Genomic DNA, 23,245 nt, shown 5'->3' on the forward strand with positions numbered 1-23,245 from the left:
CTCCGGGAGCCCCGCCCCTCAGTGGCGTCACAACCCCGTGACGTCCCCCGCGTGACCTCACCGCGGTGGAGCGAAGGGGTGGGCAATGGGAAGAAGGGAAGGGACCGCCCCGTGGTTGGGGGTGACTCCTGGCCTGACCTTTTTCTCGCCCCGCCCCCACACTCAAGGGGAGGAGTTAAAGCTCGGCGTCTGGGGAGAGGCTCCGGGAACTCCGTTTACAGCAACTCCACCATTTTGCAGGTGAGATAACAAGTCTGGGAAGAAAAGAGACTAGGGCAAGGTCAAGTATCAAAGTGCACGCAGGACACAGTCTTCTTGGCCAGGGGTTTGCCCCTCGCCCTGGAAGGGCTTAGTTGCGTAAGTTTTAAAGAGCTGCTTTCCTGGATCGATAGTGCTGTGAATCCTTGGTTCCCAGCCACCCTTCGTAATGGTTACTACAATTTCTGTTTCTGTTATGCAACAGTAGGATCAAGTCTCTGGAAAGTAAAGGAGGCCTGGATACGAACATCAATCCCAGATCCAGACAGCAACACACGTAATCTCCCACCCATTCTGTCAAGACCAACCCTCTCAAGATAAATGATAAGTCACGAGAATTTAGCATGCCTTGTTCTGTTTTTAAAATAGAAAGAAAAATATTGCTGTGCATTGTGATATACCTGCCTGGTCAAGGCCCTATTCCAAGATCAAAGAATGAGAAACGCAGCAAAGAGACCATCTTGTCTACCCCCTTGCATTCCTATTTGCCCAACACCGCTACATCCAAAAGGGCAAAAGATGAGTAAGATATGTCCTTCTCTCTTCAAGTAGCTCTCTGTTTTACAAGTAAGTAAAGTGAGATCCAAAAAGCTTTGATGTCTTGTCCAAAAATATAGAACAGTAAAACTTGAACCCACCTTTCAGATCCCTAATGGGCTTTGTTTTGCGTAACAATTTCAACAGGAGACAGCACAGAGTAACTGTCTGGGTTGCAAGGAGGTTTTAGAAAGAGAAAGCATTTTGCCTCCTGTCCCAGTACCAAACAAGACTTAGTAAAATAGAATGGCTTTAAAAGCCTGGGTTCTGGGTCACACACATTTAGGATTCAAATTCTCATTCTGGCCAAATATTGATAATCACAGTGCCTACCTGGATAGGATTGCTGTGAGAGTTAAATGAGATAAAATATGTGAGCTCAATACAGTGCCTACTGCATAAAAAACACTTCAAGAAATAACTACCATGGCTACAAACACAAGATGACTATGGGATTAGACAATGGTACTAGTAGCCCAGGCCACTTCTTCACCTGGTTCCCCTTCTACTTCATTTCCCTTCCTCGTCCTCTATTAAAATATTAAATATGTACGCTTTCTCTTCTCCAGTGATTTTTTCCCCCTCCAATATGATTATCTTATGGGAGACAACTGTAACAGCATACAGGTATAATACTTACAAACTCATACTCTGCAGTAGTTATTAACATTTTATAAGAAACTGGTCTTGGGCCTCCAACGCCTGTGTGAAAGCTTAGATCACTGCTTGGGCCCAATTTTTGGGTGGTCACAATGTTGCAATATTTTACCAATATTAAGGAAAATTCTGTCTCAGAGGTGAACACATGTTGTTGCAATCTTATAGATGATGGAATGGGGACACAGATTATAAAAAATCCTAGTATTAGACTTGAAAGAAACTGAGACTGTCTAGCCCAGCCTCCCCATTTTACAGATAAAGAAATTGAAACCAAGGGAGAGAAACTGATTCACCCAAGATTACACAGCTAGTAAGGGATCTCTAAACACCCAGTCTACCACTCTCTCCACTATATCCTGCTACAACTCCCTTTATGCTTTGAGTTCAGTTTGGCCTTATGTACAAAATAGTCAGAAATTTATTTTAGTCTATTCACTAAAATTAAATTAACTTCAAATACCCATGGATTAAAGTTGTGTTGACCAAGAATCCAAAAGAAGAAAAGGTTATTGGAACCCAACAACTCCATTAGAATGCCAATCTAAGAGAAATAACTTTTGGCCAACCCCATGCAGTACTAGGGGTATACTAGCTCACACACAAACAGCCCACATAATATAAAGAGATCCTTGCAAATAAGAGACGGAAGTGGCTCAGAACTTTCGTTCATGGCAGAAGTTATCTCAAAGGAGTGCAACAACTCCTCAAGTGAATTCTAAAGCACTATGGGGGTATTTTGGATCTCATAAGATTGGAAGTGGTACCCCAGCCATTAATGTCTTGAGGACCAAGGATGCTAAACATCTGTAATTCTTGGCACAGTCACCCACAATAAAGAACCAACCATTCCAATCCACTGCAAAAGCACTGACCAAGGTGGCCAGCACATTAGGTATGAAGGAAGAACCAACCTCTCTGTCCTCCACTGAATGATTCTCTCATGGAATGGGGTATGAAATGGAGAAAATGAAGTGTTGCCCAATCAGGACATTCACAGAAATGTGAGTTTCCACTTGAATCTGAGAGATTATTAACACACATGGTTCTGTTGTAATGGCTCTGCAGCTTTGTTTTGTTTTGTTAGGTAGAAGACATGGAGAAGGACCGGGTGAGAGACAATGGGACAAATTGCTGAGCACCACCCTGAGGAAGAAAAGCTAATGGCAATATTCCAAAAGGGCTTCTAGGTGTATCTTAGAACAGTGTCAGGATCTATACCTGGAGATGCTACTGCTTGGAATATGCCCAAGACCAGCCAGTGTAAGTCTGAATTTCTTGGGCTGGTGATCTCATATAAGAAATTTAAATGACTCCCAAATCTCCAGACCAAGTCATTTTTAAAGTTTCTTAAAGGAGTTAAGCCATTTTATCACTGTCTAGCCCAAAAGTGATTCATCTTACCAGGGCAGCTGAGATTGCCTCCAGATCGCTAAGTCCTTAAGATTCAGAATTGCCAAGACCAGATAGTACTATCATACTACAACATAACTGATTAAGAGAACAGAGGCCAAATAGATATAATAGTAGCAACTTGTAGTAGAAATCTTTGGGGTATATATCCAAACTGTGATGACTTCCTTTTCTGCAAACCATTAATGACCCTCTTTGTGGCCTCTAACAGTGTATCTGCCCTACATGGCCTTGTCCTTTAGCCCCCTTGATTGGACAAGAGGGAGATGCTTGACTTAAGATCAACCAATCAGATTCCCTCTCCCAGGAATTTGGAACTGAACTGAAATTATTTTCTGGAACAGGCCTAGGCTGTTTATTTGGAAGTGAATGATAGAAATACAGAAAAGGGACCATCTTTGTAGGGCACCCATGAAAATGAGATAATATCCATCTGCAGAAAGAGAGAAACAGAAAAACAGAAACAAAGATGAGAGACTTGAAGACTTGGGAGAGAGAAGTTCCTATCATCCTGAGTTTTAGTTATTCAGCTTCCCTTAGATTCCATGAGATTCTCCACATTCCATTAAAAATACATTATCTCTTAGGGCGCCTGGGTGGCTCAGCTGGTTAAGCAACTGCCTTCGCCTCAGGTCATGATCCCAGAGTGCTGGGATTGAGTCCTGCCTCGGGCTCCCAGCCCCATGGTGAGTCTGCTTCTCCCTTGACTTCTCCCTCTCATGCTCTTTCTTACTCTCTTCTCTCTAAATGAATAAATAAAATCTTTAAAAAGAAATACATTATCTCTTAGATGAAGTAAAAAAGAATCAAGTTATTTTTAAAAAATTAAGAAATAAATAATATAAATACAGTATTTGATTTCTAGATAGGGATGGGCATCCTTCTCTTAAAAATAATGAAAACTTGGGGCTCAGTTGGTGGAACATGCAACTCCTGATCTCAGGATCATGAGTGCAAGCCTTACACTGGACATAGAGAATGCTTAAAAAAAAAAAAAAAAGAAAGAAAGAAAGAATAAACGTTAAAAGAATAATGGGGCCACCTGGGTGACTCAATCAGTTAAGCATCCAACTCTTGATTTCAGCTCAGGTCAGGTCATGGTGTCAGGATGGTGAGATCCTAGTAGTTTCCGTGCTCAGCTGTGCACTGCTTAAGATTCTCTCTCTGCCTATCTGACTCCCTCTGCTCCTACTCCCCTCACCCCCCCAACCATTCATGCATGCTCTCTTTCTCTCTCTAAAATAAATAAATAAATCATTAAAAGAAATAATGAAAACTCCTGTAGGAAAAAAAATGGGACACAAAAAAGCAATTCACAAAAGAAGAAATAGAAATGGCCAATAAACATATTAAAAAATGTAATTATGCTACTCATAGTTAAAGAAATGGGTTAAAACAATAAGGCATCACTTTTTCCTAATCAGATTGTCAACACTTTATAACATAACGGCTTTTGTTGGCAAAAGTATGGAGAAACAGGTTGTCTCAAACAGCACTGCTTCTGGGAATGTAAATTATTTTAATTTTTCTAAAGGTGAGTAGATGTCCATTTAGATGAGTTGATATGAGTTGCCTTAATAATATTTATATATACTAGCTCCCAAATCCCCCAAGTAAGCTCAGTTGGTTAAGCAGCTGCCTTCGGCTCAGGTCATGATCCCAGCGTCCTGGGATCGAGTCCCACATAGGTCTCCTTGCTCAGCAGGGAGCCTGCTTCTCCCCCTGCCTCTGCCTGCCATTCTGTCTGCCTGTGCTCACTCTCTCTCCCTCTCTCTCTCTCTGACAAATAAAGAAAATCTAGGGCGCCTGGGTGGCTCAGTGGGTTAAGCCGCTGCCTTCGGCTCAGGTCATGATCTCAGAGTCCTGGGATCGAGTCCCGCATCGGGCTCTCTGCTCAGCAGAGAGCCTGCTTCCCTCTCTCTCTCTCTGCCTGCCTCTCCATCTACTTGTGATTTCTCTCTGTCAAATAAATAAATAAAATCTTTAAAAAAAAAAAAAAAAAAAAAAAATAAAGAAAATCTAAAAAAAGAAAAGAAATATAATATAATATAATATAATATAATAATAAAATATATAAAATATAATAATAAAAAGTTGGAAATAGACCAGATGTCCACCAATAGGGCAACTGTTGAAAAAAAAAAAAAATGTGGGCAAGAGATTTGATTCATTCTTTTCACCAGTATGATTTTACATGAATCTGTGACCAAAAAAAGTAAGGAATTAGAAAGAAACTTGAATATTTTAATAATGTTAGAGAGAAGAAATCTCCAATTATCAAATCAAGAAAAGACTGATAGTTTCGCTTGTACAAAATATGTAAAACTTCTTTGCTGTAAAAGTTAAAAAATAAAATTAAAAAACACCATAAGCATGGTCAAAAGACGAACATAATTCAAGGACAATATTTGTAACACACAGGACAGAGTATTAATATCATCACTTAGTAAATAAAAAGCTATTAAGATCAACAAGGAAAAAATCTAAAGGAAAAATTGGTAAAGGACATGAAGGGCAACTGATAAGCAAACTTATAAATGGTGTATAAATGTGTAAAAATATTTTGAATACTGTGAATAATCAAGAAATGCAAATTAGAACAACAGTACAATATCATTTCTACCTGTAAGTTTGGCAAAGATCGACCATAGCCAGGATTGTACAAAGTGTGAAGAAAAAGGCAATTTCATACAATTTTGATAGGATTGCAGATTGATAGAAACCTTTTTGGAGGGCATTTTGGCAGTGGCTGTTAAAATTTTAAATGTGCACCTTGTATCTTAGATTTCACACAGATGGCTAAAAAAGATGGCTGAAGATAGATGTAGAAGGATGATCAGTACAGATTTGTAATGCTGGAAAATTGGAAACAGTGTAATGACCAATCATAGAGCTTTGATTCAATTATACTATATTTATGCTAGAGAATACTACACCACCATTTACAAAATGAAATAGGGGACACCCAGATAATTCACTCACTTAAGTGACTGCCTTTGGCTCAGGTCATGATTCTGGGGTCCTGGGATTGGGCCCTCACATGAGGCTCCCTGCTCAGTGGAGAGTCTGCTTCTCCCTCTCCCTCTGCCTGCTGGGGGCTCTCTCTCCCACTCTTTCTATCTCAGATAAATAAATAAAATCTGAAAAACAATCTGAGGGTTTTGAAGGGGCGGGAGATGGGAGGTTGGGGGACCCAGGTGCTGGGTATTAAGGAGGGCATGTATTGCATGGAGCACTGGGTGTGGTGCAAAAACAATGAATTCTGTTATGCTGAAAAGAAATTTTAAAAATAAATAAAATAAAAATGAAATAGGTCTATATGAACTAATATGACAAGATGTAGAAGACTGAGTATTTTTTTAAAAAGTGAGCTATGGAACTATATATATATATATATATATGCACACATACTATGATCTCTTTTGTATTTACTTGAAAGCATAGTGAGTGTTTATGTTTTTGTTGTATGTGGAATATATGCATAACAAAATATCTGGGGAAATATACACCAACAGTTAAGGAAGGTGGGCTTATGGTAGGGTGCCACATAAAAACCAGATATCCTGGGGCCCCTGGGTGGCTCAGTGGGTTAAGCCTCTGCCTTCCGCCTAGGTCATGTTCTCAGGGTCTTGGGATCAAGCCCTGCATTGGGCTCTCTGCTCAGCAGGGAGCCTGCTCTCTCTCTCTCTCTCTCTCTCTCTCTCTGCCTGCCTTTCTGCCTACTTGTAATCTCTCTGCCAAATAAATAAATAAAATCTTTTTTTTAAAAAACTGGATATCCAGTTAGATTTGAATTTCAGGTAAGCAATTTTTTTTAAATTTATTTATTTGACAGACAGAGATCACAAGTAGGCAGAGAGGCAGGCAGAGAGAGGGGGGAAGCAGGCTCCCTGCCGAGCAGAGAGCATGATGTGGGGCTCAATCCCAGGACCCTGAGATGATGACCTAAGTCAAAGGCAGAGGCTTTAACCCACTGAGCCACCCAGGCACCCCTCAACTTTGGTTTTTAATTGATGAATCCATTATCTCGGCTAACATAAAAAAGTGTTTGCAATATATTCTTAAATGATAAAAGCTATAAGAAAACAGTATTACCTATGCTCCAATTTCTAACAGATGCATGAATGAGTGTAAGAGATGTCTGGAAGGATATGCTTCAAGGTATTATGATAACAATCTCTGAGTGTAGGGAATGATGGATATTTTTTACATTTTTATCTGTATTTTCAGATTTTTAATAAAATGACCACTTCATAAAACATCAAGGGACACTTCATTTTGAAGAAAAGAAAACTGGGTGAGGGAGCTAGGGAGCTTGTCAAACATGAGTTCATTTGGAGATGCCTGGGTACCTCAGTCAGTTAGGCGATTGCCCTCTGCTCAGGTCATGATTCGAGGGTCCTGGGATCAAGCCCCGCATCAGGCTCCCTGCTCAAAGAAATAAAATCTTTTCTAAAAAATCCCACATGAGTTCATTTCAGCTCTTGAAATTCTCTTCTCCATGTCAGCTGCCTTAAATTTGCAACCTGCAAAACCTAGGAAGTAGCTAACCATCCAAAGAGCTATCCAGTTGAGCAAGCAAATGTTTGCTGACTTACTGTCAGCAAGGCAGAGTTAGGGACAATGGTCCAGAGAGATCGCTTCATCCTTGTGCTATGTGACCATCAACAAATTACTGGGCTTCTCTATAGACCTCAGTTTACTCATTTCCATTCAGAGAATGCTGCAAAAAGATCACTGAAGTGGAACAAAATAGTGAAACAACAAAAGAGAAAATTATTTGGAATTTAACCTACAGCTACAATTAGTATTTGCATAAACATAACCATGAACCAAAACTTACATTCTGTGCTTTTTCCCCAGGACTGGAAGTTCCAAAGAGGTAAGCATAAGTGCTTGTTAAATAATAAGGTTTTATATGGCAATGGGGGAGGACATACATACATACAAGGACATACATTTCTATAAATAACTATATAAAAGTATCTAACCATACAAAGCAGCATGTGCTCAAGTGCCAAATGAGCAGTAGACAAAGACTGAGTAGGACTTAGGAGGAGGGGGGAGTCAAGGGTGGGCTGGGATGCCCAGACAGGTCTTCAAGAAGTCCTTTCCCAGGCCCTGGATGATTTTCTACAGGATTTAGCTAACAGGCTAGAGATGGGACACATTACAACAAAGTCATTTATTTATTTTTTTAACTTAGTTTATTTTAAGATTTTATTTTAAGATTTAAGATTTTATTTATTTGACAGAGAGAGACACAGCAAGAGAGGGAACACAAGCAGGGGGGTGGGAGAGGGAGAAGCAGACCTCCTGCTGATCAGGGAACCCCATGTGGGGCTCAATCCCAGGACTCTCGGATCATGACCTGAGCCGAAGGCAGACCCTTAACGACTAAGCCACCCAGGCGCCCCTAAAACAAAAGTAATTTAGATGTTTATTTGTTCTTTTAAGTGTGATTTTTAAAATAGATAGCAAAATTTACGGTCTTAACTATTTTTAAGTGTACAGTTCAGCAGTATTAAGCATAATCACACTGTTGTGCAGCCAATCCCTAGAACTTTTTCATCTTGTACAACTGTAACGCTGTTACAACTCCCCTTTCCCCCCTCTTCCCAGCCCCTGGAAACCACTCTTCTACTTTCTGTGTCTGTTAATTTCTAGATATTTCATATAAGTGGGATCATACAATATCTTTTTGGGATGCACAAAAGTTTTAAGTTTGATGTTATCCCATTTGTCTATTTTTGCTTTCTTACCTGCGCTTTTGGTGTCATATCCAAGAAGGCATTGCCAGGTCCAATGTCATGAAGTTTTTTCCCCCCATGTTTTCTTCCAGGAGTTATATAGTTTCCGTTTTACCTTTAGGTCTTTAATCCATTTTGAGTTCATTTTCACATGTTGTAAAATAAGAATCCAACTTAATTCCTTTACGTGCATTTGGGAGACTTTTAGCAACTATGAGACCCAGACTGTCCTCTTTATTGCCTCTTGTTTTCTATTCTACTCACAGAAATATACCTAGAAGTGGGGCACCTGGGTGGCTCAGTGGGTTAAGCCGCTGCCTTCGGCTCAGGTCATGATCTCAGGGTCCTGGGATCAAGCCTCGCATCGGGCTCTCTGCTCAGCAGGGAGCCTGCTTCCCCCTCTTTCTCTGCCTGCCTCTCTGCCTACTTGTGATCTTTCTCTCTGTCAAATAAATAAATAAAATCTTAATAAAAAAAAAAAAAAAAAAGAAATATACCTAGAAGTGAATCCAGGTAAAGGAAGTAAAATCTAAGGGATACTTGAGGGATATTTCCTCTGGGAAGTGAATGGGTGGGGTTGAAGAACAGCCTACTACAGTGAGCAGTACCCCTGCTTTCAACATCCACCCAAAGCATGATGGGAAAGAACCAGATCCCCCACATTTGGTTTTTCCAGTTCCTCTACCCTGTTTCCCTACTCAAGAGATACAAAAATAGTAGGCATCAACCTATTGCACTATCTTTTCTTCTGGAGAGAGCATCTGATGCCCTGGGTCTCTTTTTTCTTACAGTGGTGAATGGGACAATGTGAAAGAAAACCTGATTGTCTTTATCTCATGTCCCCCAGTCCCTTGACCTAGATACAACCAGAAGTAGTCCATTCTTTTCTTCTCCTCCTCCCCTCTTCTTCTTCTTCTGTGGCAGCTTCCTCCTTCCCTCCCCCTCTTCCCCCTCCCCCCCTCCTCCTCCACCTCCTCCTCCTCCTCCTTCTGTGTATTCTGTGGTAGCTACTGCTGCTACTGCTGCTTCTTAGTTCTTTCATTTCTTCTGCTCCTTCGTCTCCTCCTCCTTCTTCTTTCTCTTTCCTTCCTTCATCTTTCTTTTTCTACTCAACTCTGATTTTATTTCCATACTCTTTGTCCACAAAAATGATTTGAAAGTTGGAAAGTCCAAGCCAGTGATATTAAGAAGGAATTACAAGGCATACTAGGTCAGGATAGTTGATGGTTTGTAAACACTTCAAGAAAGTAGTTATATTAGTTGTCATCCATCGTCTTTCTTCTTTCATCTTTTCTTGGCCCCTTTAATCTACCAGAGCCAAGACATCATCTAAGTAAACACCAACTTTTCACATCTCTCTCATGAAAACAAACAAACAAACATGCCTCACAACTCTTTTTGCTTTACTATAATCACTCTTTTCACTCTCTCCAAATGGGTCATAATGTGTAAAGCATCTTACTATCTGCATCCAAGCTATCAGTAAGAAAGTAAAGGAAGAAAAAGGAAACAAATATTTAATGAACCCTTACAATATGCCCAATGTCTGGCATTTCAAGTACTTTGACTCATTTAATCCTCACAGCCAAATGAAATCAATATTATCATTCTTCCCATTTTGCCGATAAGGAAATAGAGAGCGAGAGTTTAAATAATGCACCCAAGGGGACAGCCAGGATTTAAGCCCAAAGCTTAAAAAGAAACCTGTGCCCTCTTTTACTCTAGATTTCTTTCAGTTCTAGGGAGTTTACATTTTCTCCATGTTCAACCTGGTTGTGTTTCTACGGAGCTGTTATTACTGCTTCTAATTGTGTTTCTTTGATAATTTCTAGGATACTGCCAGAAGAGATTGGGGTAACGAATACTAATACTAACACTAATGTTTTCAAATTTATGTAATAACACCTTACAATTTCTCAACATAGTCATCTGTTCACTCATCTCATTCTCAAGAAAAACAGGTTGTATTAATTTGTTTTTTAATAGCTTCATTATTTTCCAAGGTCTTGTCCATGCTTATTGCCAATAAAATCAAGCAATATAGAAAATTATAAAGGAGAAAGTAAAAAATAAAAACCCACCCTAAATTCAATTACTCAGAGATACCATTATTAATATTTTAGTAAATATACCTTTCATATAACTCTCCATTTATATAATTTCCCTCAGTGATATCATACTGTACCTGCCTCTCTAGCTTGCTTCTTTCATTCACAGTGTGTTGAAAATAGCTTTCCACATCAATAAGTATACATTTACATAATCATTTTTAATGGTTATATACTATTCCAATTTAGGAATGTATTTTACTTGACCAGTCTCCTACTGATGGTCTCTCAGACTACTTCTAATTTTTATTATTGGAAGAAATTGTTAACTCCCATATAAAAATTAGGGAACTGAAACTCTGAGAAGCTATATGGCCCTTTTTAAAAAATCTAGGTCAGGAAGTAAATGCTTAGCCTAAAACCCTGAGTTATAACTCTTAAAACAGTGCTCTTTTCAACTAAACTACCAAGATCAGGAAACTGGAATTATTAACATATATATGGACTTGACAATGAGATTTTTAAAAACTAACTGGCCCATTTTTTAACAAGTTAAGTCTATACTTACCATAAAAGCCAGTCATTCCACTCCAATGTATTAACTGCAAATTAATGAAAGGATATGCCCATACAAATACTTGTACATAAATTTTCATAACAGCTATTTCTAGTATTCAAATAATGTAAATAACCTAAAAATGTTTATCAACGGGAAAATGGCTATAAAAATTCTGGTATATCTATACAATGGAAAAACACTCAGCAATCAAAAGGTATGAACTATTGATCATACAACATGAATGAATCTTCAAAATATTATTTTGAACAAAAGAAGCCAGTCACAAATGACTACATACTGCATATCTCACTTATATGAAGTTCGACAGGCAAAAGTAAGCTATGAGCATTGCAAGGTGACCAGTAAGGCCTAGGGTTGCAGGAAAACTTGAACGGATGGTGAAGGATTGACTGGAAAGGGGCATAAATGGAATTTTTGGATTGGACTGATGGAATTATCTTCTATCTTAAACCTTGATGGTTAGTTGGGTATATCCATTTGTCAAAAGTCATCAAATGATACACTTTAATTTTTTTTTAATTAGAGAGAGGGAGTGGGAGAAAGGGTGAGGGAGAGAGAGAAACTCAAGCAGACTTCCCCGCTGAGTGCAGAGCCTGATGTGGGACTCAATCTCATGACCCTGAGATTATGACATGAGCCAAAATCAAGACTTGGATGTTTAACCGACTGAGCCACCCAGGTGCCCCTCAAATGATACACTTTAAATGGGTGAATTTCATTGTATGTAAATTATACCTCAATAAAGTTTTTTTTTTTTTCTTTAAAACTGACCCTTTGTGTTTGTTTCCATGCTAGTGTACGGCCTGAGGTAGAGATAAACATTTGGCATAAATAATAAATATCAGTGAATGAATGGACTATATTGCTTAAGAGGCTGAAAGACACTTATTGGGTCCTTTCACACTAGCAGAGATTTACTACCTATAAGATGAATACATTGTCTTCACAGACTTGACCCTGAAGAGATGAAACACTGCTCAGCATAGGTGCCTGTAAGTATTGCGTCTTTGGGCGGCCAGACAGCAGCTGGACTCTAGATAGTAGGGTCCCCCACAGTGGGCCTCAGGCAGGCATCTGGGTAGGATCGAGGCCTCAGGGACATGGCCCTCTGCTCATCGTCCACTTCCCCGGGGCAGAACTGTCCAGGAGGGCCACATTCATGAAGCCCCAGCCAAGCCACCACACCTGCAAAAGCTGAAGGGTCTGTGAGAAAGAAGCCTTGGTGTTAAAAATAAATTTTTGAAGGGGGAACAACAAAAGCCATATACTGAAGCTGGGCAAAGGTGACCATTCCCTGGAAAGTTAAGTGCCTCAAATGTTAATTTGAATCTTAGAGGGCCTTGATGATGACCCAAGTGTGAGAGCACCTCAAGGGCCTGCTTCAGAGACGGAAGAATTTGCTAGCCTCCTTCAGTCTGCCTCCTGCCCATCCCCAGAACCTCAGAGACAGCTTTTTTTTTTTTTTAAGATTTTATTTATTTATTTGTCAGAGAGACAGAGCACAAGCAGAGGGAAGTGGGAGAGGCACAACAGAGAGAAGCAGGCTCCCTGCTGAGCAGGGAACCCAATGTGGGGCTTGAATCCAGGACTCTGGGATCATGACCTGAGCCAAAGGCAGATGCTTCACCAACTGAGCCACCCAGGTGCCTCTAGGAGACCACTTTTAAGATGATCTCAGTTTCTGCAGAAAAGGGGAATTAAGTAAATTTCAGGTGCTCAAATGATTAGGAATGTCAGAAGTGTTTGCTTGGAAAAGAGAGCAAAACAAAACAAAACTGATAGCCCCAAAGAAGTATATAAATAAGTGTGCTTCTGTAACTGATCATGACAGCCAAAGCAAAATGTTTGTTTTCTCTGCAAAAGCATGGTGTGTGTGTGTGTGTGTGTGTGTGTGTGTGGTGTGTGTGTGAGAGAGAGAGAAAGAATGATATGAATGAGTCTGAGAGAGAGAGAAAGTGAATTTTTCATTTCTTACCAGACTTCACATGACCAAAAGGTACTAAGATCCCTAACCAACAAACTCCCAATCTTTCCCTGTGTATATTCTAAGCCAATGTTTCGCTTTAAGTGTAATTTCCTGCACCACTTACATCAGAGTCACTATGGGGAAAGGGAACTCTCTTAAAAATGTCCATTCCTGGGTTCAGGTCTCTAGAACCTGAGTCAGTGTGTCTGGGATAGAGCCCAGGAATCACCAAGTGATTCTTACAAACACTAAAACTTGGACATCATTACTTTAAACAAATGGTTAATTGTTTATTGATGGTTCACTCAATAGTAGATCTTGACTATAGGTTCACAAACAACTATTTTCACTGGTATATTTGAATTACATCTGTCTCAAGGAAAAGCAACTATGAATCGGTGAAGAAAGAGAAAGAGAAATCACCAGATGCTTGGAAATGTAACCCATACAATCTTCCTGAGATTGGTTGCAATATGTATCAAAATTGAGCCCCACATCTGGCTTTGTGCTCAGTGGGGAACCTACTTTTCCCTCTCTCTCTGCCCTTCCCCCAGGTGTCCTCATGTTCTCTCTCTCTCTCTCTCAAATAAATAAATAAAATCTTTTTTAAAAAAAAAAAAAAAAAAAGGATTGGGGGTGTGCCTGGGTAGCTTAGTGGGTTAATGCCTCTGCCTTCGGCTTGTGTCATGATCCCAGAGTCTTGGGACCAAGCCCAGCATCGGGCTCTCTGCTCAGTGGGGAGACTGCTTCCCCCTCTGTCTGCCTGCCTCTCTGCCTACTTGTGATCTCTGTTAAGTAAATAAAGTCTTAAAAAAAAAAAAAAAGGATTGGGTTTGGGGCACCTGGGTGCTCAGTTGTTAAGCGTCTGCCTTCCAATCGGGACATGATCCGGGGTTCCTGGGATCAAACCCCTCCCCCGTGGGCTCCCTGCTCAGTGGGGAGCTCGCTTCTCCCTCTCCCACTCCCCCTGCTTATGTTCCTTCTTTTACTGTGTCTCTCTGTCAAATAAATAAAAAAATAAATCTTACCAAAAAAAAAAAAAGGATTGGGTTAAAATCCTAGATCTGCTGCTTTGAACCTCCCTTTTCTTTCCTCTGAAATGGAGATGGTAGCACATGCACAGAATACATCAGAGGGTACTTATGAAATAAAATATGGAAATGCTTTGTAAACTAAAAGATGCTTTATAAGGTTAGTGTATCATGTTGATTTTTCACATCAGAGACCTGAATTCATTCAATACCTAAATACAATATACAAAGATCTGTCATTAAAGCATAATGCTAGACCTTTACAAAATTTTTTTTGCTGCTTATTATGGAAACATTTTAAACATATGTAAAAAGTAGAAACAATAATACAATAAGCTGTCACATATATATTACCAGGCTTCAATATATCAACTTAGGGCTAATTTTGCTTTAGCTATAGCTACCACTTACTCCCCCTTTTCCCCTTAACAAATCGCCAGACTTTAAACTGACATTGAGCCTCTGTAACTTTCATGTACATTGGAGAATGTTTCAGTTCTTAGTTCCTCACCTAAAAGGATAGAATTGAACACTTCAAAAGGCTGGATTTTCTGGTATTTGAATTACATTTCAACTAAAAAGAAAAACAGACAGGGATGCCTGGGTGGCTCAGTTGGTTGAGCATCTGACTCTTGGCTCAGGTCATGAGCTCAGGGTCATGAGATTGAGCCCCACATGGGGTTCTGCGCTCAGCAGGGAGTCTGCTTGAGATTCTCTTTCCCTCTCCCTCTGCCCCTTCCCCCAACTCTCCGTCTCCCTCCCTCTCTCTCACTCTTGCTCTCTAAAAATAAATAAATTTTTTTTAAAAGACAGGAATTAACATATGTGCAAAATTTAGCATAAATGTCTGGCATTTAGAAATAACTCGTTATGAGTAACTTTTCATCCATGGTGTTGTCATCACTTCAAGCTCTAAGGTGGCTACAAACCCTCCTTTTAAAAAACACTCACTAAAAACAACTAGAGTGTGAACAGTGACAATATAGTGTCAAGCGTGGTCATGAGATTATGGGTGACATTTCCCCCTCAATATATATGGAAACCTTCTGTGATTTACATTAAAATCTTGTATGATTCGTAATATACAACACTTAAGCTTGGGGGAAAAAAACCTTAAAATGGTAGCCAGCCATATTATCTCTCCAGATTGTTCATTCTTGGAAGGCATTCTACCAGAAATTTAACACCACCATGAAGAGTTGATTTAATGTCATTCCTAAAGATTATGCATGCAAATAAGCATTGGGGTAATCATAGGAGCTTTGAAGCTTGACACACTTGAGTTCAAATTCCAGCCCTGCCGCCTACAAGCCATGTGATGTTGGAAAAATTAATTACTCCTTCTAAATCTTATAGTCTACCTCCTACAGTCAGTAAGAGAACCCAAATAGGAGAATGTATATAAAGCATTTAACCTGAGGCCCAACACATGGTGTATTGCCAATAACCTCCTATAAGATATGCCCTTCATTTATAGAATACTTCTAAGAAACATACTATAATATTGTTTTCCCTTTGATGGATGAAGAAACTGACAAACTTAATTAGTATTGCTAAGGGTGTTGAGCTAGATGATTACTCATTTGCTATGGGGAAAGTTAAAATAGGGACAACCCCTCAGCACAACCACTGTTTAACAATGTCTAGGAAAGTGGAAGAGGCAGGTTTCCTGACATCCTAGTAAGTCCATTTCTAGGTATTTGCCCTAGAAAATATGTGGCAAGGTGACAGACACAAAATGTTCATTGCAACAATGTTTACAAGAGCAAAAAATTGGAAGCAATCTTAATGTCCATCAACAGGGAAATGGATAAATCAATTGTGAGATAATCATGAAATGAAACACCCACAGCAATTAAAATGACTGAACTGGTTACATGCGCAACATGGGTAAATCTCAAAACTGTGAGGTTGAAGGAAAATATAGTGGTGGAAGAATTTGTACAATATGATGCGATTTTTATAAGGTATAAAAACAGATGAAACGGGCGCCTGGGTGGCTCAGTGGGTTAAGCCACTGCCTTCGGCTCAGGTCATGATCTCAGGGTCCTGGGATCGCGTCCCGCATCGGGCTCTCTGCTCAGCAGGGAGCCTGCTTCCTCCTCTCTCTCTGCCTGCCTCTCTGCCTGCTTGTGATCTCTCTCTGTCAAATAAATAAGTAAAATCTTTAAAATAAAAAAAAAAATGAAGGAATGAATAAATAAGTAAACAAAGTTTAAAAAAAAAAACGTATAAGAGGGGTACCTGGGTGGCTCCATTGTAAAGCATCTGCCTTCGGCTCATATCATAATCCCAGGGTCCAGGGATCGAGCCCCAAATCTGGCTCTGTCCTTCTCACGCGGGGTTAAGCAGCTGCCTGCTTCATGATTCCTCTCCCACATCCCTCCTTGCTCCTCAGGGAGCCTGCTCTGCTTCTCCCTCTGCCTCTGCCTGCCATTCTGTCTGCCTGTGCTTGCTCTCTCTCTCTCTCAAATAAATAAATAAAATCTTAAAAAAAAAACATATAAAAAATAATGAATTCAGGAAGATGGTTATTTCAAGACAGAAAAAGAAAGGACTGTAATAGGGGAGATCAACACGTGGGTGTGTGTAAATTGTTTCTGTAATATTTTGTATCTTTAAAAGTATCTAGGGGCGCCTTGCTGGTTCAGTGTGCAGAGTTTAAGACTCTTGATCCTGGAGTTCTGGATTCTACTCCCAGGTTGGTTGTAGACCTTATTTAAAAATAAAATCTTTAAGGGTGCCTGGGTGGCTCAGTTGGGTAAGCCTCTGCGTTTGCTCAGGTTCTGATCCTAGGATCCCAGTATAAAACCCCACGTGGGTCTGCCGATCCCTCTGCTTGTGTGTGCTCTCTCTCTCTCTCAAATAAATAAATAAAATAATTTTTAAAAAGATTTTATTTATTTATTTGACAGAGAGAGCACAAGCTGGAGAAGCGGCAGGCAGAGGGAGAGGGAGAAGCAGACTCCCCACAGAGCAAGGAGCCTGATGCGGGCCTCAATCCCAGGACTCTGGGATCATGACTGGAGCCAAAGGCAGCTGCTTAAACAACTGAACCACCCAGGTGCCCCTAAATAAAGAAAATCTTGAAAAAAATTAAAATGAAATAAAATCTTTAAAAAGAAAATTAAAAAATAAAAATATCTAAAGTAAATACATCATAATGTTAGGATTTGTGTTTAAAAGTTTGGATGTTATATTATTCTTTATCTCTATATATGATATGTTTATAAGCAAGAAACATATATAGCACTATGTCATAGGCACTGTTAGGTTCTTCACCAGTATTAACTAATATAAGCATTTCCACCTGTAAGAAAGTTACTGTGATTACCCCCATTATACAGAGGAGAAAACTTGTCCAAAGTCATGTGTAAGTGGTGATCCTAGAATTTGAAGGAAATCTGGCTTCAGAGTCTTATCTCTTAACAACCATACTGCTTCCTGAGAAACTTCAAAAAAATTTTAAAAATTAAAAAAAAAATTAAATTTTTAAAAATTTAAAAAAAATTTAAATTTAAAAAAATTTTTAAGTTTTTAAAAATTTAAAAAATTAAAAAAAATTTTAAAGTAAATTCAACTCCTAAAGTGGGGCTTGAACTCACAAACCTAAGATCAAGAGTCACGTGGTCTACTGACTGAGCCAGGTAGGAGCCCCTCAAAAAAAAATTTTTTTTTCAAATAAGAGGGAAGGTGGGACAAACAGGGAGATAAAACCCTCTAGCAACACACAGGTCAGTGAAAAGGCATTTCAACAATCTTTCCTAACTTTCTTCGGCTCTTGGTAGGAAATGCTTACATTTCTTGCCAAACCACATGACAAAAGTCTGGACCTAATAGACCCTACAACAACCTACACTACAGTAAAGGCCACGTCACCTGTGACCTGGTAACACTACAGCAAAGGCCCCGTCACCTGTGACCTGGCAAGAGGAGGAGAAGTCAAACAACAAACTCCTAGAAGATTCTTTGGAGACCTTAAACCTTCAAGAAATTCTCTGGACGGCAATGCAAAGCAGAATAATTAGCTCTACGAGTGAAGAAACTTTTTATTTAGAGTCTGAGCTAACAATCCTGGGAGTTTTGAGGGTTGCTAAATTACTATCTGCATTTAGGCAGGACCATTTGAATGGGCAAATTCCCAAATAGGTCACAATCCACACAAATAAAGTAAAAATGGGCTCCAAGCTTCTGCTATATTATACCAGAGCACAATTAAGGCAAGATCAGAAATCAAAGGTGGTATCTGCTTCCAGATCTGTTAGTGACCTCCGCCAACCCTCTGGAATGGGTCAGAGGCTATTATGGACAGCTGGCTTGTGGAAGATGATAGAGAGCCTCCTCCCAAGACCTTGCACAGCCCTGCCTCTAAGTTCCCCATCGGGACATTGTGTGGTGCAGAGGTTTGGATGTGGATGAGTTGGACTGGTGGTGGCAATCGCACAGCAAAGAGAATTTAACTGAGTGAGCAAAACGCTTTAGGGACAAAATTAGCTGACCATTCTTCAAAGGGGTAATTTATTTTTGGATTATAGAGGATATTTTCAGTTCTGTCATGCCTCTGAATTTTATGATTTTATTCTCCCTCTAGGAAGTCCCTGTGATGATCTCTCTATTCCCACAGAAGTCTGAATACCTCAATGGAGAAGTCAGTCCTTAGATTTCCAGAGCCGCCACTTCTTTACAAAAGGTTCCATATCCATTATGTTATCTGGCTCTCAAGCTATTTAAGTCATAGGAAATAGGAATAACAATAATAATAGCAATAATTTTGAATGTTTTATGTTAATGAAAGCCAATCACAAAAGATAGCAGATTATAGATTCCATTTTTATGAAATGTCCAGAATAGGTAAATCCATAATTGTCCGGGGTTGTGAGGAAGAGGTCATGGAGAGTGTCTGCTAATGGGGACAAGCTTTATTTTTGAGGTGATGGAAAAGTTCTAGAATTAGATAGTGGTGGTTGTTGCACAACCTTATGAACATATGAAAAGCCATTGAATTCTACACTTTAAAATGGTGAATTTTATGGAAAGTGAATTTTACCTTGATTTTTAAAAATTGCAAAACAAAAAATAAATTGTACTCACCATATGCTGAGATGGGCTAAAGGGCTTTACATGCTTCAAGTCACTTCTGTCACCCAATCATCTTGACACGCTTACAAGAGATCATTTCCTCATTTTGTAGATGGGGCCACAGGCTCAGAGAGATGCTCGGTTTACATGAAGTGGCAAACAACTAGCACCACCCAGAATTCTATTTTCTGACCTTCGCTGTCCAAATCAGACTCCTAATTGTCATTCCAGTAATTCAAAGAGATTTCCAAGTGTAATTCATCTGATAGTATTTCCTCTGCTCAACTATCTAAGTAAAAGTTCTTTAATGCTTTTACTTCTTTTGGTGTCTTTTTAAATCCCCAATTTTGAAGAGTTAAACATAACACTGATTTCCCCCCTGAAAGTCCTTAACTCTGTAAACTACCTCTCTTCTGATTAAAAAAAAAAAAAGGTTTCATATCTTAGCTCCTCTCCAGGGAAGTCCCTTAGGATCACACAACCACAGCTGATTTTAGGTAAAGCTGTGATGTATATCCCCTATATTCATTCTGCACCAAGGACACCTTGTCACCCAGTTCCCAAAGGTTTTTGTTTACTCTGATGTAATAGATCGTTTGGATTACAAGTGAGTCACTCAAAATACTAGAGAAGGAAAGGACACATTGCAACAGCCCCTGTGATGGGTAAATCCCCAGACACTCAAAGCTGGAGAAAGCTTTATGAAATATGTGTTTTGACCTCTCTAACATGGAGAATTCCAAGGTGGAGAGATGTTGAGTGCCTATGGCCATGGCCATGGAGTTAGCAGCAGAACTAAGACTGAATTTCTGACACTATACATCATTGTCTTGGTAGATGTCTCAAATGATTCTCAGTCCTTGAGACAGTTCCATTTAGTGTAATTGATATTGCTTGTTCACATATCACTATGTGAACTTTACAATAGGCCTGGCAGATTCATATGATGCGTTATTACATAATCATTACAAGCTATGAGGATGAGTGTTTATTGATGTTTATATAAAATATGCTTTAAAAGTTTAACTAAAAAATAAACACAGTGGGGCGCCTGGGTGGCTCAGTGGGTTAAGCCACTGCCTTCGGCTCAGGTCATGATCTCAGGGTCCTGGGATCGAGTCCCACATCGGGCTCTCTGCTCAGCAGGGAGCCTGCTTCCTCCTCTCTCTCTCTCTCTGCCTGCCTCTCTGCCTACTTGTGATCTCTCTCTGTCAAATAAATAAATAAAATCTTTAAAAAAAAATAAACACAGTATAATCCCACTTTTTTAGAAAAAACACCAAAAACCTATATGTATAAACATTTATAAGTAATAGAACATGTACCAAAATGTTAACAGAGGTTATATCCCTGGATGGTATCATTCTGGGTGATTATTTTATTCTTTGTGATAATTTATCTGTTCTAATATTTTTATAATTTACTTTTGAAAAGTATGATTTTCTATTTTTAAAAAAGTGGGAGTAGACAAAAGATTCTTTTTTTAAAAAAAAGATTTTATTTATTTGATAGAAAGAGAGATCACAATAAGGCAGAGAGGCATGCAGAGAGAGCGGGGTGGGGGGGGGGTAGCAGGCTCCCTGCTGAGCAGAGAGCCTGACTCAGGGTTCAATCCCAGGACCCTGAGATCATGACCTGAGCTGAAGGCAGAGGCTTAACCCACTGCGCCACCCAGGTGCTTAAATAGGACACAAAAAGTACCGAGCATAAAATAAGTAACTGATAAAATGAACTACGTTAAAATTATGAAAGACACCATTAAGAGAGTGAAAAAAATGAGTCACAGACTGGAAAAATATATTCACAATACATGCATCCAATAATGGACTCAAATCCAAAATATACATTATAAAAAATTTTACAAATAATTAAGGAAAAGATAGAGAGCCCAATAGTAAAATGTGTAAGAGACTGAAACAAGCATTCACAAAAGGGAATATCAAAAAATTCCAATAAGCCTGTACCTTTTAAGATGCTTCTTACAAATTAAAACCCACAAATGAGATTATATACTCATTAGAATGGTACAATTTCTTTCTGATGTTTAAAAAAAATAAATTCTAGGCCCAACATAGGGCTTGAACTCACTACTCTGAGACCAAGAGTTGCACACTCTACCAGGCAGCCCTAGGGTTTCCAATTTTTTTTTTTTTTTGATGGCACAAGTTCTTTTTAAAATGGCAATACTGAATATTGGCAAGGTTGTGGAACAACTAGAACTCTCATGTATTTGTGGTGGGAATATGTGGGTACAACCACTTTAAAAAAATGTTTGTCTTTATCTATTGGAATTAAACCATGCTTACACTCTGATCCAACAATTTCTCTCCTGGGTATATAACAAAGGGAAGAGAAGACGTATGTGTATTAACAGAAATATAAGGATGCTCATAGCAGTGCAATTCGTAATCACTAAAAACCAGAAACATCCAATGCCAATGAACAGGAAGAAGGACAAAGTGTGAGCTATGCACACAGTGGGATTCTATATACAGACGTGTATTCCTGCTATATGCAACAACATGGATGGATTGTGCAGACATAATGTTGAAAGGTATATACAGGTGTATACAGCATATTCTCTCTGATCGCACTGATAAGATTGGCAAAACAGATTTCTGCTGATAGAGGCTGTACTGTTGATTATCTGGGAAGATGAGGAGGAAGGACAAGCCTGGGTGGAACCATGATAGAGCCTTCCCAGTTGCTGGAAACATTCAATGGAACCTGGTCTAGAGTTAGGCAGGTTTATATATGGATAAAAATTCATCACATGGGCCCATGTGCCCATTTCCAGTTCATTGAAAGCTTAAGATTGTCACACACTTTACTAGATATAATCATACCTTAGTTCTTTTAAAGTTTTATTAAAAAGCATTAGAGCAGCAAGAGGAAAGCTATTTACTCAGTGTTTGGATAATAAATATTAAGACTAAAAATTAAGATCTTGAAAAACACAGCTCACAAATGATGGCCAGTCTTCCTCCACAGAAAGGACAGAGTCTGAGCTTTCCTCCTGAGAAAGTTCAATATTTTCCTGTCCCTTCATATTTTACTCCTCATGGGTGACCAGAAGGCTGATAAAACACTGAAACCTCAGATTTCAGGAAAATGTCAGATTCCGGCTCTAGTCCATCCATTTGTGGCTTGTCAGTTAAGGGACTGGATTAAACATAATTTATACATACACACTTACAAAGACATACAGCTGTCACAGGGAGGAAAATAAACGATTCCAACCCTTTGGGTACGAATTGGTATGTATAACCAAATTGTTGAAAGATGGTCGTGCCTGGATTTTCCCCTCAGGCAATCTAAATTTTTTTTTTTCCACCATCTGCTTTCAGGTCTATAAAGTTTCTAGGCAGAACTCTGGCCTCCAAGTGATCTTTCCTTCCCCTGCAAAGGCCCAGCCCATATCCCATTCCTGTGGAGAACTGAAGCATTTATGGACAAAGAAGATGTTACCTGAAGAAGTGTCAGCTCTGCCTTTCTCCTGGGGGCACTGGCATTATAAAAGGGGACTTTACAGACACTCTGTGCAGATATATGTGGGAGGAAGAAGGAGAGTTTACAAAAACAAGTTGCATTTGAAATGATTGTCAGGTTCCCTAAAATTTTTTGAGGAAATTCCGAGAAGCCCAGAGGTTTTAGATAGACTAAAAATTAAAATCTGTTACAAACCAAATCCCTCACTACATTCTCACATCATTATCCTAGTTGAGCCTCACAACAATCTGTGAGGTGGTCTGGGTCACTGACTCCATTTGACAGACCAGGAGACTAGGAAAGAGAAGCAGTTTTTACAGGATTCAGTAAATGGAGCTACAGGACTTAGAATGTGAACTTGAGGGTGCCTGGGTGGCTCAGTCAGTTAAGCGTCTGCCTTCACCCCAGGTCATGATCCCAGAGTCCTGGGATTGAGT

At 39.4% G+C, this 23,245-nt stretch overlaps 2 long non-coding RNA genes across 2 annotated transcripts; both read left to right on the plus strand.

The window, feature by feature from the left end:
- The first annotated feature begins 4 nt into the window (after window positions 1-4).
- LOC106003585 lies at window positions 5-535 on the plus strand. The gene is made up of 2 exons (XR_006605188.1): window positions 5-240; window positions 464-535. It is a non-coding gene; the product is annotated as an uncharacterized LOC106003585 (long non-coding RNA).
- Window positions 536-3,506: 2,971 nt separating this feature from the next.
- LOC106003586 lies at window positions 3,507-22,960 on the plus strand. The gene is made up of 3 exons (XR_001176182.2): window positions 3,507-3,551; window positions 18,832-18,930; window positions 22,667-22,960. It is a non-coding gene; the product is annotated as an uncharacterized LOC106003586 (long non-coding RNA).
- The last annotated feature ends 285 nt before the right edge of the window (window positions 22,961-23,245 follow it).

This window comes from Mustela putorius, unplaced genomic scaffold, assembly GCF_011764305.1.
Source record: "Mustela putorius furo isolate JIRA1106 unplaced genomic scaffold, ASM1176430v1.1 tig00000135_pilon_pilon_pilon, whole genome shotgun sequence".
NCBI classification, from domain to species: Eukaryota; Metazoa; Chordata; class Mammalia; order Carnivora; family Mustelidae; genus Mustela; species Mustela putorius.